Genomic DNA, 18,679 nt, shown 5'->3' on the forward strand with positions numbered 1-18,679 from the left:
ACTAACCCTGCCAGCCTAGTTCTGTTGAGTTAGAGATTTGCAATCACCTGTGCTTTGTTGTGTGAGGGGACAGCCACCCACCGTCACCCTTAGGACAGGCAGGAGAGCATCCACCCTGACCTGGAGAGGGAGCTCCCAGGTCCTTGCCCTGCCAAGGCAGAACTCTCACCTGGAAATTACATTTACTGAAGTTTCCAAGGAGGAACTGCTGAACAAGGAAGGAGGTCAAGTCATCCACCAGTTAACTGCTGTGGTTGGGATCGAGTCTGAAAGTGCCAGGCACTCTCTTCTCTCCGAAATGAGATGGGGCGTAGGGTCCTAAATCATATCCTCAAAGTCAGCACAAATAAAAGTAGCTATTTCAGAGATACCTTGATAGGGATAGCTTTTTGCCCAGCAAACATGCACCTCTGGTGAAGGCCCACCAGGCCACAGCACGCATTATCTTACACCATGCTTCTATGTATCAGCTTTGCCTTACTGGCCCCCCGGTTCCTCAAACCACACAAAAAAATTCAGTTGAACCATGCTATGTATGCATCACCACTTTCAGATACAGCCATCTCCCAAGTATTCAGTCTCACTCTTCTCCCCATTCATCTACTGGTCACACTTCTGAGGATGAGGGAGTCTTCTCATTTTTACTTTCTCCTTTGCCTGTGGAAAAAGAGACTAATAGAGAAAAAGCATAGTGGAAGAAATGACTTTCACCAAGCACTGGAAACAGGCCTGTGATCAGAGAGAAAGGAGAAAAAAATCTCTCTCCTGACCTACAGGACACTTCACCATCACTGCTGTCATGGAAAGGAGCTGTGGGGAAGGACATTAAATAGGTGAGTGCTGCCCCCGTGGGGACAGTGGGCAAAGCCCTCTGTGGCTGTGTGGGGTGCCAAAGCCTCATATAGGCTTGCTATGGGCAAATGGATAGTAGCATTAGAGCACAGCTAGCAAACATCAGCTGATGCTAAGATCTGGGTTTCTAAAGCGGCCAAGACCAGACAAGTCAGCATATGGAAAAAAGACCTGGAAAAAAGTCACTGCATTCACAAGGAAGCCAGTATAGTAGCAAGAGGCTGCTGTGCTATTCTATTTAACCCAAAGGAGAACATCAAAGAGAAAGAAGCCAGTTTCATCCTGATTTGTTCATCATTAGTTGAACAACAACAAAGAATCAAGTTGCAGTGGCCCAATCTTTACTATGGGCTGTGACACAAAAGTACTAATGCTTGTAGTGCAGCAATTCAGGATAACAAGAAATGTCAGCTATACTTTGCTTGTGAGTCTTTGATCTGAGTCTTCATTTGGTCTGACCTTCAGTTCTTATTTATAGCATCCTTAGCAATTATCAAGTACCAAGACACAGCTAGAAGCTACAAGGTCAGCTCTAAGGGTCTGGAAAAGCAGCCAAACTTGAACACTTAAACTACCCTGACTTTGACATCCCATGAAATCTAGCTTCACACTAGACTGCCAGAAACTGTTTCTATCAGCAGCACTATAAATTCTCTAGTGGATTTTTATCTGGTATTTCTTTCTTTGGCTTGGGAGTCAGAGGGAACACAGTTTCTTAAGAATCTTCAGCTTCCTCAAAACTACCTATAGAACAAATCAGCATCAGATCTGTGCTCTGCAAAAAGTAAAATAAAGACTATTTGCAGCTTAGTTCCAGGACAGCCAACAGGTGTTATCACAGGAAAGGCCTGTGGTTAGCCTGTAACAAATAGCAATAGCACCCAAACAGGTGTGACCACCTTAATGCACAGAGTGCGTACCGCTGGAGAATATCTCAGCTAAATAATGTTTTAACACTTCTCCTTTATGATTTGGTTACAAATCTGTCTTCAAGCTCATAAGGACTCAGACTGGAAAGTTTTCAAGTAAAAGTATATCCAAAAGTAGGAAGCAATGTGTGAGATTCCCTGAAAGCTATTCTTTCGGGAAATCCGTGTGTCATGAGTGTGCCATACCTTCAGCAAGGAAAAGTCGTCATTACATTTATTTTTGATTACAAATACTATTGAAGGCTGTATCACGTAGCTTTGGGATTAAAATGAGTGGTTAAGTCTCCAGATGAGCAACAATTCTCCAAACAGATAACAGTTAAAGCAAAATATCTGGAACAATCCTCCAGAGCTTCCTTGCACTTTGAAACAAGTTGTATAGAACTGGGGAAGAAACCATAAAGGTGCCAAAGGAAGATGATCTGCCCAAACACAGTACTTAGGACGGGTATGCACTGCTGCAATGTAAGAAAATGAGTTAGTAGCAAATATAAGCCCCAAAGGACTCTATGCCACTGAAGATGCTGTATGCCCTTGAAGGTGGGAGTGCCAGTTTACCGCAAGCATGTAACAATTCTACTCTACTGTTCTCTGCATGGACTGGGTCACAATCCACAGGGGATGAGATTGTTATAGACAAGTAACTATAACAGAATATTATAAAGCCTACCTGCATTATTATGGGTTCTATTGATGATAATATCAAGATGGTATTACGTTGTTGAATGGAAGGAGCAACTCCCAGCTGACTTGGCACAAAGCAAAAAACAAACATGCTTATTTATCAATGACAGAAAGAACCACCCCAAAACAAAAAACCTAAGCTGATTTGTCAAGAGGCGTAGGATAGGATCAGTTGATCCTCAAAAATCATGTTCTAAAATTGTAAGAGATCAGAAAATGCATTATAGTACCTAAGTGTACGTCTCTGCATGGACGCTGAATGTGACCAGTGTGCTTTCCATGCAGGAATCAATCAGGAACACAAAGGATATCTGGAAGCACATCTGAGTTGCTGATTAAGTACATTAATTTAAATCAAAACTCAGAAAAGCTATCAAGAAGGCAATGTTTTATGATGATATGGGATGTGGGCTGCCTGAAAAAGGTGCTTTCATGAAACTAAGATTACTCTATGTTGAGTGGAGCTGCACATCTATTTCCAAACTTTTATCTTTGTACTTTAGAGAATTCTGTTATTTTTGACCTACTGAGTACTCCTTGAGGATGCTTCCCAGGAAGGAAAAAAAATACTTCAAAAATCATAAATGCTTCATTGTTAAGTGGTCAGGTCTTACTCCAGTCTACTATCGCTTTCAAACTCCATGATTCACTTATCTGACATTGCTGCTGATTTCTGTCTGGAGGTAAATTATGTGACATTCAAAGCTTATTTCATTCAGCAAATCAGTATGACTGCACTGATTAGGAACAGAGCTGAAACCCCTCCAAGTAAACTGAGGGCCGAGGGATTTCCTGACAAGTAACCTCAATGAATACAGACCTTGCCATCTCAGAGACAAAGACATATACACATAGGATGACCTGACTAGATCTCTTGAATTTATTCCCAAAGTGTGGCACCTGCCTTCATTTCCAATTCCCCAGAAAAAAAAACAAAAACAAAAACAAACAAACAAAAAAAGACAATAAGCCTGACCATCTGGCCTCAGCTTAGCATTAGAACTCCCCTCAGAAGTTGTATAAATCTTCAGCTAACGCAAGCCAGAACTGATTCGGTCTATAAGGAAAGAAAAATAAGATTCATGAAAGAGCTGGAGGGGTTACGGTAATTCTCTGGTTTCATCAAAAGCAGAAAGAGAGACTCTGGACAAGGAATTGTAGCATCCACCTGCTGGTCTTCACACACCTGCTCCAAGAGAGTATGAAGTAGTTGCTTTCACACACAGATCTGATGTCTGAATAGCCTGTATTTACTCCCTACAATCTTGCACAGTCATGAAGTTCTAGGACACAATTTAGGCTTGTTTTGTTCAGTGCAAAACCCACTTATCCCACATGCTGCAGCCCTCTACCACTCCTTTGGGGAAGCAGAAGAAAGGTCTCACTGCCCAGAACATCTGAGCAATGTTCAGCCAACATTATATGTACACTCATTTTCTTTCCCTTGAATTCAGCTATGCCCTTGTGTCCCGCTTTAAGTAGCACCTTACCTTTCTCATGGCCTAGCAGTTGCCATCATTCAACTGAGGTCTGCAGAATTCCTCCTGTTTCTGTTCTTCATAAATCTAATCCCTACAGTACTGCTGTTTATAGTTCTTTACTGGGAAACACAGTTATTTCTGCAGCAAAGCAATTTTTTCTGCACTTTACTTTTCATCTCCCCATTAATCTTTTCAACAGGAAGAACACCATAAATATTTGAGTGACTCAGTCTGTTCTTCCACCAAGCATGCACATGTCCTCTGCAGCCCTAACACCGGAGCACCGAGCCCATTCCATCTGCTGAGTACAGAACAGGCTGTAGGGAGGGCTGGAATAGCAGAAACGCAGCCATCTGGGTTAATCAGAATCATTTACAAGGTTACTCGCAGTTGAGAAGGGAAAAAACAGATGAGCATAATAAAATAATACACTGTAAGCTGTCCATCGGAAAAGTACATTACCTCTGTCACTTAAGATAGACACCAGGTTATGTAATAATGTCTGCCAACATAAAGTCAGCCTGAAGTTTATTTTAGCTAATAGTCTAGTCACAAACTAAAGGAAAAGATCCAGCTGTGTGTGCATTCTGGTTCTAGCTCTTCCACTGGCTGGCTGGAAGGCTTTAGCTAAGTGACTTTAACAGCACAAACTCAAAGAAAACCACATTCTATCAGCATAGCACTAATGAATCATTAGCACCAGTGCCAAAGGCAATAAACTTACCTGTCACTTAGCTTAGAGAAGTTCCTTACACTCAGTCCTATACAACACCCAGAGCAACAGCACTAAGTCATTGACTAAAGCTTTTAGATACTCCTGTAAAGTCAGATAATCAACCAGACGAGATGCATATCTCCTCAAAGGTTAAAACAGACAAGTTATACCTGCTCCTAGAAGTGGTGGCACACAAAGGAGTGCTGAAGCTACCACAGTATCCAGTCAGTTTTGACTTTCCACTTCCTAAATGGAGACAAGTGGCTGTTTAAGGCTGTGATACAATCCAAACCTGACACTGGAACTCATGCTCTGGTCTGCAGCAGGAAATTAAGTTCTCCATGGCCTTTCCTAGGTACAGGAGGATACACTGGATGGGATTGCTGACCTGACAGGTGTTAAGGGAGTGCACAGACCCATGAGGCTCTGAATGGACTTCCAGATATTAGTATAAATTAAACAACAAGATCATCACACTATGCAAGCCCACATTCTTATAGAGAAGCTAAATTTAGAAATACACAAAGCATAGGCCTCATCAGGACTCAGCTTGACTTCTTGTGACATAGGTACATGATATGCCAGGATGCTTCATCTCTACTGTCAGGAAGAAGCTTAGCCTCCTAAAAAAAAGCTGAGACTTTAACACAGCCAACCTTCATGTAAACTCCTGAAGACAACAGATGTGATCATCAGTAGAGGCAGCAAAGCCAAGAGAGCTGAGTTAAAGTACCTAGCAGAGAAGAACAACTTCAGCAGAAAGAAGGGCCCCTTGCTGAAAAGAGCACCAGATAGAGAACAGGTATCAGGGATTCAGTCCCTGGTTCTCTGGTGTTTCAATTTCCCTTCTGGGTTTCAGTTTCATAACCTGTAAAGTAGGAACACTAATACTGACTTCCTTGGTAACGCACTGAAACATGCCACATCCTAAATATGTTTTTGGAACACGTAATACCAAGAAATAAGGTGAAGTACGACACAAGAGATCATTATTAAGAAAAACAAAGTGACTGAAGAAAAAAGACTGAGGAAAAAACGTTACTGGCCACTGAAGTAGCAAGAAGTCCCTTGCACTAGGAAGCAATGTGCCAAAACCAGGAAAGCGGATTAGATGATCTAGTCATAGTTCTCACCTCAATATTTATAATGCACTAACATCATGACAGTTTTCACCTTGAAAAGGTGTCTAATGTAAAAGATGTTACATGAAAACAGATCAACACAAGGATATCAGTAAATTCTCATTCCAAGAGTACTGTAAAGACTTTACCAAAAGCCAACACTGAGAAACAGAAGAGAAGGGAACAGAACTAATAAAAGAAACTGTACAGGAAGTAAAACTGACCGTTTTACAGTTTTTAGACAAGAATAACAGTCTCAGAGATACTCAGAGAAGCAGTGGTTCCCACTAAAGCAGTGATTCACCTTCATGTAGTAACTTCAGAGACTTGCAAACAGGTCACCCCAGAATAAAACAGGATGGTGAGCCAAGGGGTCCGGTACCACATCTGACATTGGAGACCTAAACAGCTGCATAAGCCATCAGCTGCTTGTGAGGTGAGCATGAACACATCAGTGCCTTCTCGAAATGTTCTATTTTACCTACACTGTCACCCAGGGGCTCTGACACTGCCCCACAACACACATAAGCTTCACCCAGCCCAGCTCCTCATGAGATTGTACAGAATAGCTCCCTGGGATTTATCAGCTGTGTAGCCCATCCAAGACTGCAGTTTCAAAGATATGAGACTGTTGTCACATATCCAGGTGAATAATTATATCTTCACTGCAGTACACGTATCCCTATTTAAAAGATTTTCCCTGTATCCTTCTGTTGTTTTCAAGGGTATCAGTAATGCACGGCCAGAAGGGCCCGCTGAGAGACGCCATTTGTCCTCCTGCCCACTTGGTGTCTCCAGGAAGGAGCCCCCATGAATGCAGCTCTTCAAGCTTTGGCAGGGGCAATAACTCTGTGACCATTTTACCGTTCCTTGCAATCTACTACCCAAGAAGCTGTGTTTGTCATAGAAAAGAAAAAAGGCATAAATCCATCAATATCTACTCCCTCAAAAATCAAGAGTCAATTTTACAGCCTGTTGGCTTAGAAAGGTACATACAGCAGCATACACCTATATTGCAATAAAGAAGTCAGCACAAGAACATCTTTGTTTCAGCACCGTTCTAAGTAGTAGACCCCAAACAAAATAGGAGCGTGAGTTAATAGCAAAGTACCACTCTAGAGATGCTGTTTACTCTTCTCCCCTACGACGCTGTGGCAGTGTGCACACTGCTCAGGATGTGTGGCACAGCTCAGAGCAGGAAAGGCAGTCTCACATCCACTCCAGGTACTTTGACCCAGCCAGCTTCTTTCCAAACACTGCCTAGTCACATTAGCACAGAGTCCTAATTTAATTCTTTTGCAGAGACTGCTACTAGCTTGGGCTGAGCACTGTGCAACACAGACGTGTACTCAGAGGGCAGGTGAACAAACAGGGCATGCAATATAGTAGGCAGGAGTTCTGGCCTTCTTCCTTCTTCCCTTCTGGAGAGCAGGAACAACACCTCTCCCCCCAGTTAAAAGGAAATCTGTGCTTTCATGCCTTCTACTGCACGGTATCTGAAGACAAATTCAGCTCTAGTAAGCTGTTTGGTTTTGTGGGTTTTCTTCTGCTTTTACATTATCATAACGGTGCTACGTCACACTGCAAGGGAAAGATCCATGACACAAATGAACTCTGTAAAAGAGATGGCTGAGAATGAAGAATAGCAGAGGTCTGTAAAATACTGAAGTCAGTGGAGACTGTGTGCGTAAAAGACAACTTGGAAATGTCTTCCAGTACAAGGATTAGCAGATATCAAAAGAAACTGGCAGGAGAAAAGTTGGAAACAATCCAGAGGAGATGGCTCTTTGTTCTGTACACACGTAACTCCAACCACACTGCACAATGTTCTCTAAATGGTACAAGTACGTGTGGGTTCAGGATGAGATCAGACAAATTCAAAGAGAAATCAGAGTTACTGGAATACACTTATCTCAGCCGGGTCTGAGTGAGTAGTCAAAGGAATGTGTATTTTTAATGCTGTTCTGTACCTCACATTTGGTCACTGTCAGAAACTGGTGCTATGTTAGGTACACATTTGACAGCTGTTCCTATATTCTGCCAGATTTGGGTTTAACATCTTTAACAGGTATTCAGCTGGCATACAGAAGAGCAGCCTGTACACTACAAAGACAAAGAAAAGCTATGAATTCACAGCATAGGCCATTGTGCATTACCACTACAGCACAAAAGTGAAGTATCAGACCCCTCTGTACAGAAGGATGGTAGGAATTTATGGCTGATTGTTCCTCCCTCCCCTTCCATTGCACCATTTATCTGCTGCAAATCTAGCACTGCCTTCAGATACTCTGTATAGTCCTTCAGAATGGCTCCCTTGATGGACATGATAACAAGGTCAGGTCTTAAAGGAAAAAGAAAAGCAAATGTTTGCTCTGTAACTTTGGATTAAATTAGTTTTAAAGGTTCTCTGGCATTCAAATGACTTCCGTACCCTAATATTGACATCCTGATGTCAATTCTGGTCTCAGCTGATTGACTTCTTCAGTATAACCGAGCAACTGCTCGTATAGCAGGCTTGTTCTATTAGAACAATGCTGTACCATTTCACAGCTTATTACATGAGATTCTTTCCAAAAGATCTCTGTATTTAACTTCCAGGCAGAAGATTGATTGCTCCAAGGCACTGAAGCTTATTAAAGTATACATGCATGGGCATTTCATTGCCTTCCGAATAAGAGCTGAAACTTTTTCCTAAATTGGTCCTACATCTGCTTAGGAAACATTACAGATTGAAAACGTGGTAGTAGTAGAATCTCTCAGTGTCACATCCCATGTGAAAAATAGAATTTTCTTCTAACCATGACCTCTGCCAAAGTGGAAAATAAACTATTTCATATGCAGTGTTCTTATATTAAGAAACACTTTTGTGAAGGCACAGAAACTTTTATTCTCCAAGCAACATTGTCGAGTGACAGAAATTGAAAGAGACTAAATGTTCCACCACACAGCACCAAAGTATTCTCAGTTGCCTAAGCAACTTCTGTCAGTTAAGCTGCACTTCATCCATGAGCTGTGCCACATTTTTCCATGCCAGACTGGCTTGCATCCACTTCAGCTTTGTGCTGGCAGTGCTTTGTCCCTTCCCTCTTTGCTTCCAAGGCCTGTGATTCTGCGGTCTGGCTAGTATGTCTTACTGCAGAGAACACAGGTAGCAAAGGGAAACAAACAGGAAAAGAGTGCATCCATAAAAAATAGTGGGTTACAGAACCGAATATGCCTCATTATAAAGAAAAAAATAAAAGACCTCCAGATAACAATCCCTCCTTGTGGGTTTGACCCCATACCTCTGAAAGCAACGCACTCAGGCCAGGTTCACAGCAGTGCCAAATCGCCAGGCTTTCATGCAACTACAGGGGATGCACTTTACAGCTTGCATACCTGTCTGCACTTTCACCATTAAGCCTACTTGTAAGTCTCCCTGTTCAAGTGCTCCTCATCCCCTCCCCATCTACAGGAGATCTCCTGCTACAAATGTCTTGGCTTTATCATGCAAGATTTGCCAAATAAACCTTTCCCCCAAGGCTTCTGAAGTATATATTAAGATGAAAGGAAAAAAAAAAAAAAGGCTTAACGTGTATAACAACAGATAATTAAGCACTTCAGAAACATTCACACTTGCTCACAGCCTCCCCCACAAGATCAGGTACAAGTCAGAAAGTGTTTCCCACGGTGAAGTCAGAGGAAACCGAAGAGAAGAGAAGCGAAGGCTGAGGCAGGACAGAGCCCTGCTTCCCCTGAGCACGTTACACTGCAGCAGCAGTCATGCGCTGGGCTGCCGGCTGGCACTCTGCCATAGCACAGCACGGCCTTCACCCAGGCGGCACGGGCAGCAAGGAGGCAACAGGAGCAGGAGAAAAAAGCCTTGCAGCTTTGCCTTCGCTGTGCAGGCTCTGTGCGTGTGCCATCAGTCGTTCTTCATCTCCCAAGATTAAATGAAAGGAAAAGAAGCAAGGGTTTACAAGTAACGTGCAAGCCGTAATTGCCCCCACACGATTAGGAACTGGTTAGCAAAACCATTCCCAGCACCAGTGATCCCGAGCATTTCTTCAGAGCAGCAGCCTGCTCTGCCTGACACAGAATCTCTTCTGAGGTTGTACAGCTTCAGCTTGTGTCGGGGTGAAGCAGCACCATCAATACCACAGCTGCATAGCTGCTTTCTGTCCCTGCCCCCAGGCAGGCGGTGTGGGAGCAGTGTCCAGGCTGCCTTACCCCCTGCAAAACCCTCCTGCTGAAAAAACTGTCATATAATACTGATTTAACACAGAGAATGGCACGTGTGGCAGGCTGCAATAATTTGTGGGTCTCAACATAATCAGCCTCAAACACAACTCCAAGCAGGAACCATTGAATGTAATCATTGTATGACCATGCTTGGAAGGCAGGTTGTTTCGGATGTCCGCCATCATCAGTGTTGGGTGCATTCATTCTGCTGGCATGCTAAAAGGACTGGCTTACTTGGTCTGGAATATCCTCACAAAAACAGTGAGATACATACAGATTTAGCAGCAAGTGAAGTTGTACATCAGCTCTAACGGTGGAATTTTCTTCTGGGGTGAAGGGAGAGAGCAAGCAAGAGGGGAAAGCTCTCCACTGGCCATCCTGGACCCCAGGAAAGGGCCTCCAAATCATCATCCTCCCAAGGTGCCCCTCCAATGTAACAGGTCGTTAATCGCTAGCAACTGTAATTTGCAGCAAGAGCAACTCCTCAGCTATGGGCTGTCCCTGCACTGTGCTGATCAAAGCACGATCAAAGTACCTGAGGACCAAGCACAGGTGTTGCACATCAATTCTATGCACGCATCAAATTCGGTGCCCTAATGTAAAGCAAGGGCTAGAACCCAGTCGGTGATGCTCACGACAGCAATGATCCCCTCAGGATGTGCAACAGTATGAGACTATCAATAACAAGGGGAAAGACACCACTGCCCAAAGGCAATGGGAAAGGCAGCGCTGGCAGCCTGGGGGTCAGGGCACAGAGCTGCACATATGAGGCAGACTGCAGAGCCACGAGCAGAAGGCCCCTGGCAATACAAGAGGCACCCAGTGCACTGTGCAACAGTCATGCTGAACTGTCACCTATAAAACAAGAAGCAACACTAAGATCCAGCTGGAGCCATAGCTTGTGATACAGGGAGGGCTGCTGAGTTGTTAAATACAACCTGCAGAGCGCACAGAGGTGGAGGTACATTTGCAGTACCTACAACTACCTCTAGTTTGATATCAGATGCTCTATGATGCAGCTTATGCCACAGTGCGTTGCTAGATCACACTGCTGCCTACAGCCAGTAAATGGTTGCTAAAATAAACCAGAAAAGCGATGGCTGTAGCTTTCTCACTTTTGGCACTGGGAAACTGTCAGAAAATCTTTGTCTCTGCTGTACCCGTGCAATAGATTTGTTGTAGGAAGCTATCACATATGCCCTCAGCTATGTGCTGTGTTTCAGAGGAGCCACCCGCTGCGTGGCCCCTGCTGTCAGTGTGCCACGAGGACTGACAGTGCTCAGGGGGCTCCCCACTGCCAGCAGCCTCCCAGGACTCTGAATCACCTGCTGTGCTGCTGCAGTACCTGTATGGTAAACACACTGTCACACCCCAAGCAGAATTCTTTAGAATAGGGTATGCTGCGCTGCCTACAGCACAGTTCTGTGCTCCTGACTCCTTTTTCTCAGGGCATGCTGCACAGAGGAATGTGTGTTGTCCTCAGAGAACTGGCACTGTACCATCCTGCAGGGCAGAATGGGTGGCTGCTGCAGAAATGATGCTGTGAAACACGGGTGGGTCACTTACCCTGCTGCCCCCCCACTTAACTTTCAGTCTGGGTGGAAATAGAGACTAAGATGATCAGGTGGCAAAACTTCAGCTCTGCATTTTGACATAATCAGATTCAATTCCCAAAGTCTCTGCGTGACCTTTGAAGGTCTGTTCAAGGGATTTTCTGCAATGTATTCAAGACACCTAAAATTACAGAAAAGCTTTCGGCTGAATTTCCAAAATATCCAGGTCTCCAACTCAATGATTTTAATGCAGGAGGGGATTTGAAGAACAGAACAAAAGACTTATAAATCCACAAGCCACCTGTCTGAATAGCTTTGAAAATCAGACGGTCTGCGTGCTTCAGTCATCTTCCCAGCCGTAAAAGAGGGGACAGAGCTCATCCCTACCTCACAGACACAGAACATATGCTATAATACAACATATGCTATGATACTCACCATGTCTCGCAGTGAGAACTCAGTATCTTGAATCGATTCCCACTCCCCAAGTCTGGAAGCAAGGCAGGAATAGCATTTCACTAGAGTGGTTGAATCCCCTAGCGAGCATAATTACTTATTTGAATTAAGCATGAAATGTACTCAGCTTATTCAGTGCATGCTCCAGTTAAAAATACCAGCAACATAACAAAAGTAACCAAAAGAAGTAGCTGTAGCCCACAAAGAACATCACTCCTCAATTCAGCCATCCACAGCAAAATAAAGAAAATAATCCACCACTCTAATATCCTCCTTCAAACAGCTTCTCTTCCACAAAGAGCAGCCTAATTAAGGCCCTATTTATCTGCAAAAAAAAAATCCTTCAGTTAGGAAAGGCAAAACACATACTAACTGCTAGTCAATAAGATGGAAGTTCCCACTGATTTCATAAACAACAAGATGAAATACCAATGGAATAGCAGACCACAGTTCAGAAGCTTCTGACTGGGAGGACTCCCACGTACTACAACAAACAGAAAAATCATGGGCATTCCTGGACATCAGGCTAGCATATTTCATGGCATCTTAAAATCGATGCATTTGCCTATACACCTCATCATGGCTTGTGCCCTTTAGAATCTCAGGATCTTTCCTCTACACATTGTAAATTCTGATGTTTGGGGAAAATAAGCACATGTAAGCCAATGTGGCTTTCCAGGAGCAAACCGGATGCTGCTCAGTAACCAAATCCTTTCTCCATCCTAAGAGTAGGTGAACCCAACCACTCATGATTTGGGCTCATTTCAGACTAGGTAGCAATGCAAACAAGAACTCACAGAATTGTTTGAGCTGGAAGGGTCCTCTAAAGGTCATCTAGTCCAACTCCCCTTCAGTGAACAGAGACACCAACAGCTAAAGCAGGTTGCTCAGAGCCCCATCCAGCCAGACCTTGAATGTCTCCAGAAACAGGGTATCCACCACCTCTCTGGGCAACCTAGGACTCACAGAAGACTTGCAGTGCATCTGAAACACACCCACAGGAGAGACTGAGCTCTCAAGGGGCACTCTTTACATCCCACCCAAGCAGTGGTGCAGCCCATAGAAACAAGACAGACAGTGAGCCATTTTTTAAGAAGCTCCTCACCGTGTCACCAGTCCCAGTGACAGAGAGCACTCCTTCCACGGATGGATGGAGCTATTCCTTTTGCTGATTAAAGCACCATTAGAATCTATAATGATAGAGAGATGATAGAGGATGCCCAGCCAGAAAGGCCTGGTGAGATCATTTTGTTGGGCTTTTGATGGGCTGTCAGTTTGCTCCACAGTGAAAACGCACCCTATTGAGCAAGACAGCATTATTCAGAATCATTTGTCCAGGTGTGACAAACTGCACAAAAACAGGAAATTACATCCATTAAGGTATGCACGCAGGCAGCATTTTCATTGCTTAGAGTAGTTAAAGTGATGTATAACATCCATCTCCTGCTGCCCATGGAGAAGCACGGTTTCTCTTCAGGAGCTCAGATAAGCCAAAACAGCAAATGACACTTGTGTCCCTATGAACCCAATTCTGCTGCAAAACCTGGTATCTTAATGCACAGGCAGTCCCATTAATTTCATTGCAGCTACCGAAGAAGCAAACAAAGTAGACATTTGATCTCAACAGTAGCTCTGAAGATCCCACTTTTACCTTTCCATTACTGCTCTACCTCATGAGGTGCACTCTGCACCAGGAAGGACAAACTGCTCCCTGCTCCACATCTTGCATCCAGACTCCTGGTATCAGTATCCAAGCACACACGGTTATTCATCTCACATGCTGCCATTATGCTTGGTGTCATTTAAGCACAGCAGTAACAAGACATCATGCCTTTCTCCCAGGAAACTGCCAGTCCTGGAGGTGATCTGAACATCTCATGTCTGACATAAAGAAGTGAGGAAATCAGGAACATGCAGTCCAGCATTGCCTTTCTAGAGAGGAACATGACCAGGCATGTATGGACTGTAGGCAGCTGCACACTGCTCTCATTTGTTATAAAGAAAGAGCCAGTCTATGACCACGCAGGTAGTTAAGTCCATACTAAGTTACACAGGGACCTGCAGCAGCTTGGAGATTGTTTTTATTGCAGATACATTTCAGCTCTGACCAACTGAGAATAAAGATGGGGCTGCAGCTGGACCCCAGCCTGGCACCAGCTGGGGAGGCGGTCAGCAGCCACAAGCAGAGCAGGCCTTATGCTGGCTGAGGGCTGCTCCTGTGGCGCTTTTGCAGCTCCCTTCTCTCCAGCCCAGGCTTCTCCCCTGCGCTCCTCAACAGTTTGGAGCCAAGTGACAAGTGAGCAGCCCATGCCAGCAGGAGCGCTGGCTGCTAGCATGGAGATGGACAGCCAGGAAATTACTGCAGGCCACAGTGTGAACAGCAAAGAGTGAATTTACCCTGGAGAATCCAGACTACTTAAACACAAGCCTTGACCAGCTGCTCCTTCACTAACTGTGAAGGCATCTACACTGCACATCCCAAAATCTAGGGAAAGCAAGAAAATAGAGTTAACCTATAGAAAAGTGACACTTCTGCTCAGCTTCTCTTCCCAGCCCGAGCCACCTATCAAACCCCTGTACGTTCCTCTACCCAGATCTCACAAAAATAAGATTACTTTTATTTGGAAAGGAGATTGTCAAGGAATAAACCACTCGAAGACATTTCTTTCTGCCTCTGCCAGATTTTTCCATGTCTCTTCTCCAATACACAAGACAGACTATGTCTGTGAGACCAACACTTATCTTTCATTAAATTAAAAAAACCAAACTCTCAGAATACAATACACATTGATATTAAAAGAGAACAACTTTTTGACGTCTTCAACAAGTAGCAGTTTGCCTGGTAAGAAAAGTTTAAGACTAGAAAGCACTAAAAAAGTAAAAAGAAAAATGCATGGAAATAATAGATAGCAAGAAACAAGTCATGTCACAGAGAATCATAACCACCAAAACACCAGGATCCATTCTGCTCTGTGTATATCTATTGTTCCTGTAGAATGAATTCCACTTCAAGTGTGAACGATCTATAGTTTAATGTGCTCATTTGCAGGAACATACTTGGGTTTCACTGACCGAATGGTGGGACAACCATGCATTTTCTTGAAAAATTCATTGGGGAAAAAAAAATGCTGCTGGCCTCAGTTTCCTGAGTGTGATTTTTCAAACATTAACATAAGTTCTGACACCTTTGATCTGGGGTAGGAAGAAAAGCAAAGAGAGGAAAGTTATTTTGAGACACTTAACCCATCTTCTCAGCACACAGCATTAACATATAGAGCCACGTGGCTAAATGCTTTGACAACTTACAATACAGAGCCTCAAAGACTTACTTCACTTAGGTCTTTGCTATTATTATTTACACTTTATTTCATATGGCTATTTCCTTGCAGCAAAGCCTTTTTCTCTGCCTCAATCTACTCTTTCATTGCCCTCTTGTCTTCTCTGCTGCACAACTATGCTGCTGTCGCTCCTATCTCTACTTATGCCTGCAGCAATACCTTGTTTAGCTAGATCTCACTGAGCACAGTGTTGCCCATTTGTAACATCAGGAGGTAGGATCAAGAACTCAGGAAATGGCACTTTTCTACCACAGTACTAAAACATGTGCAAGTACTGAGGTACTGTGAACAGAAGGGAAAACTGAGAAGTAAAAACAACTATTTGCTGTCAGAAATAGTACAACTCTAACATATGCTTTTGATTAAGCTCATACCAGTTTATTAAGGAGTAGAAGAGTAAACCTAGACTAACAGGGGATAGGCTAAGAGACATCCTATATCATATGGCATCATGCTTGACAATAAAACCAGAGAGAGTAGGCTGGAAGGTGGCTACCATTGCTCAATACCCTGCATCGTTATTCTCTTCTGTTTTTCACCTCCACCCAGTGAGGTCTTCCCAGCTGTGCCACATCTCAAATTTGATGTTGGTTGGAAAAGGCAGGGTAGGAAGCCAAACCCCAGGGCTCCAAGTGGTTTAAGTTAACACAACTACTGAAAGAAGCGTACCGTATCCTTAGCAAAATCATTCTGCTTACAGCTGACTGTAAACCCAGTTGACTGTTTACAGCTAACTGTTGACCCATCTTTGAGAGGACCAGCTTTTCAAACCCATAGCATATCACAGTTCTGCGACCTTCTACAACACACTGCTGGTAATACTGTAACACGATGGAAAGTGCAGCAACAACAGCAGAGTAACAAAGTCCTAGACTACAGCAAGCAAACGCTTGCTCAAATACAGCAGCTACAGAAACAAAGAAAAGAATCTGCTTACCCTTAAAAGGCCTCAGGTACACAGGAACCTCCAACAAGATACCCTTGCCTCCACTGCCAACCCTTTTTTCATTTATGAGGTCTAGGAAGGGGTGGATCCTGGCTCCACTCCTTCTGGTCAATCAAGTACATTGCTTGCACCTGAGCTCCCCTGGGTTGGCCCTGCCTTCCTACCAGGTGCTCAATCACTGCTTCAAGTCATGACTCAGCATTTCTGCTACACTGCTGGAGAGCCAGCAGGAGGAATTTGGTCAGGATTAGGCACAGCAGCTGAACTGAAGTTTTAAGTGACAGAGAATGCAACACCATCAATCAGCTTTATTCTTTTATCCCAGATGCGGAAGGTGTTAAACCATGTAGCATACAAACTGCAAGGTAGAACTGCCCCATCACGTTTTCTAACCAAAATTCTACTGACAGATTTTTTTTTTTTTAACCATTAAACCTTTTTTTTTTTTTAAAGAAACCTTTTTTAAAGGTTTAAACCTTTTAAAACCTTTTAAAAGGTGTGAACCTGATTAAACCAAATTAGAATATCTGATTGGTTCCCTTTCTGTCATGGAGCTCATCACCACATAGAGCCAGAGTGCTTTTTCAGTGGAGACAAGAGGAGACAACTACAAAAAAGGTTCTTTGGTCTCTACTCACAGAACAAGCACATTTGGTAGAGGCACCAGGCTGCTTTATCACACACACACACACACACACATATAGTGTAAAGACTGCATTTTTAAAGCATCTACTTATCACCAACTTTTTTCAAAGCCTTCTTCATTCCAGAGGTAGCTGCCATCTGAGGTACTGAGTCGTTCCTTCCACCTTTTAGTTTTTCCAAACTGCTGCAGGGTCACGGGAGGGAAGAGCTAACACCCAATTACCCAATAACACTGGCAATAACACATCACTCTTCCAGCCAAGATCTCCCTGATGGATGACATGTCCCAGGAACTGTTCCATTATTTTAGATAGTTACTTGGAATCTGTGGCCAGATGGCAATTGCAGGATAATAGTTGGCAAACTTGTACGTGTCTTCACTCTTTTCAAGGTAGAGAAAGATAGTTTCCAGAAATAGTCAAAGTGATAAGAATAGCAGGAATGAGTATGAGAAGACATTTTCTAATGGCTGCCTGCCTGCTATGTGTTTGTCACAAAAATCAATGTAGGAATCTTTGTCAAGTTGGCTGTTTGCATTCTGGCCGTGCTCTTTTAGCAATTATACTTAACATCTAATTTTAAGTCTATACATTTAATGAACTGCCAGAACTAACTTCGGCCATACTTACTGTAAATTTTTCCTCTACAGACATCACCTTATGGTCTGCTTCACATCTGAGGCTTTATTACTTACTAACCTCATTACTGCAAAGAACAGAAGTGTTATCAGCTGGACACTGTTGCTTTCTACTGAAGTGTTATCAATCACAAACAATAAAGGCTTGGCATAAATTGCAACATAAATTCTACAGTCCTTTGTGGCTGAGTTTTACAAGCACTCTCTTGACTTTAAAAGACATCTTCTCCCATCCCATCCCTACATCATATGCTGGCATCCCAATGTGATAGCTAAAGAAGCCAGAGTAAGGCAGTCTGCACGGAAAGCACCAACACTAAGTAAAACCACAGGTATCTGCACTGAGTACTTTCGTTGTCTAGGCCGTGCTGAACATTCAGCATCCCAACAGATTTCTAACCAACCATTAGAAAAAGATTCATTCACAGATCTCTGGGAACTCTCCACTCAGTTTTGGGATAGTCCGTAGCACAAAGTCATTTAAAAGACAATATTATTTAAAAAAGGAACTGTGGAATTCACATTCAGAATAAAGAAGATCTGCTTTAACTTTGGCACCAGTAAAAATGAGTAGGATCCCAGTTCAGAAATGTACCTTTTCAAGACCGCACCTGAGCTAAAGCGTATTAGTATACGTTTACATTTATCTATGCTTATTTAGGATCTTTGACTTTTTATACACTAGAAAGTAAAAGCCAAGCAGAAGTGTCCAAGCAGAACAACCAGCATCACCTCGTTCCCCTGGGAAGTTGCTTTCTCACCACCACTGAATGCTTACACCCTCACATGGCCGTAACCAGAGTGCTGGAAGCCAAACCCAGATGGAATACCTACAGGGAGAACAAACAAATGCTGGAGTGCTTGACGCCCTCTCCCATCCAGTCCTCCAGCTTGCACCCTGCTGTCTAAAACAGCACTTCCAGTCACTGGGCTGTGTTCGACAACCCGATGCTTTAAAGCCGAAACCACTTCCTTGGAGAACAGTGCTATTTAATCCCAGTTGTTCCCCTCACATGTAGAAGTGAAGTGTTTTACTGCAGATTCTGCCACAGCAGGCAGAACCAGGGGAGCCTCATTTGACTCCCCCCCCTCCTTCACATA

This window comes from Gallus gallus, chromosome 1 (assembly GCF_016699485.2).
Source record: "Gallus gallus isolate bGalGal1 chromosome 1, bGalGal1.mat.broiler.GRCg7b, whole genome shotgun sequence".
Classification (NCBI taxonomy): Eukaryota; Metazoa; Chordata; class Aves; order Galliformes; family Phasianidae; genus Gallus; species Gallus gallus.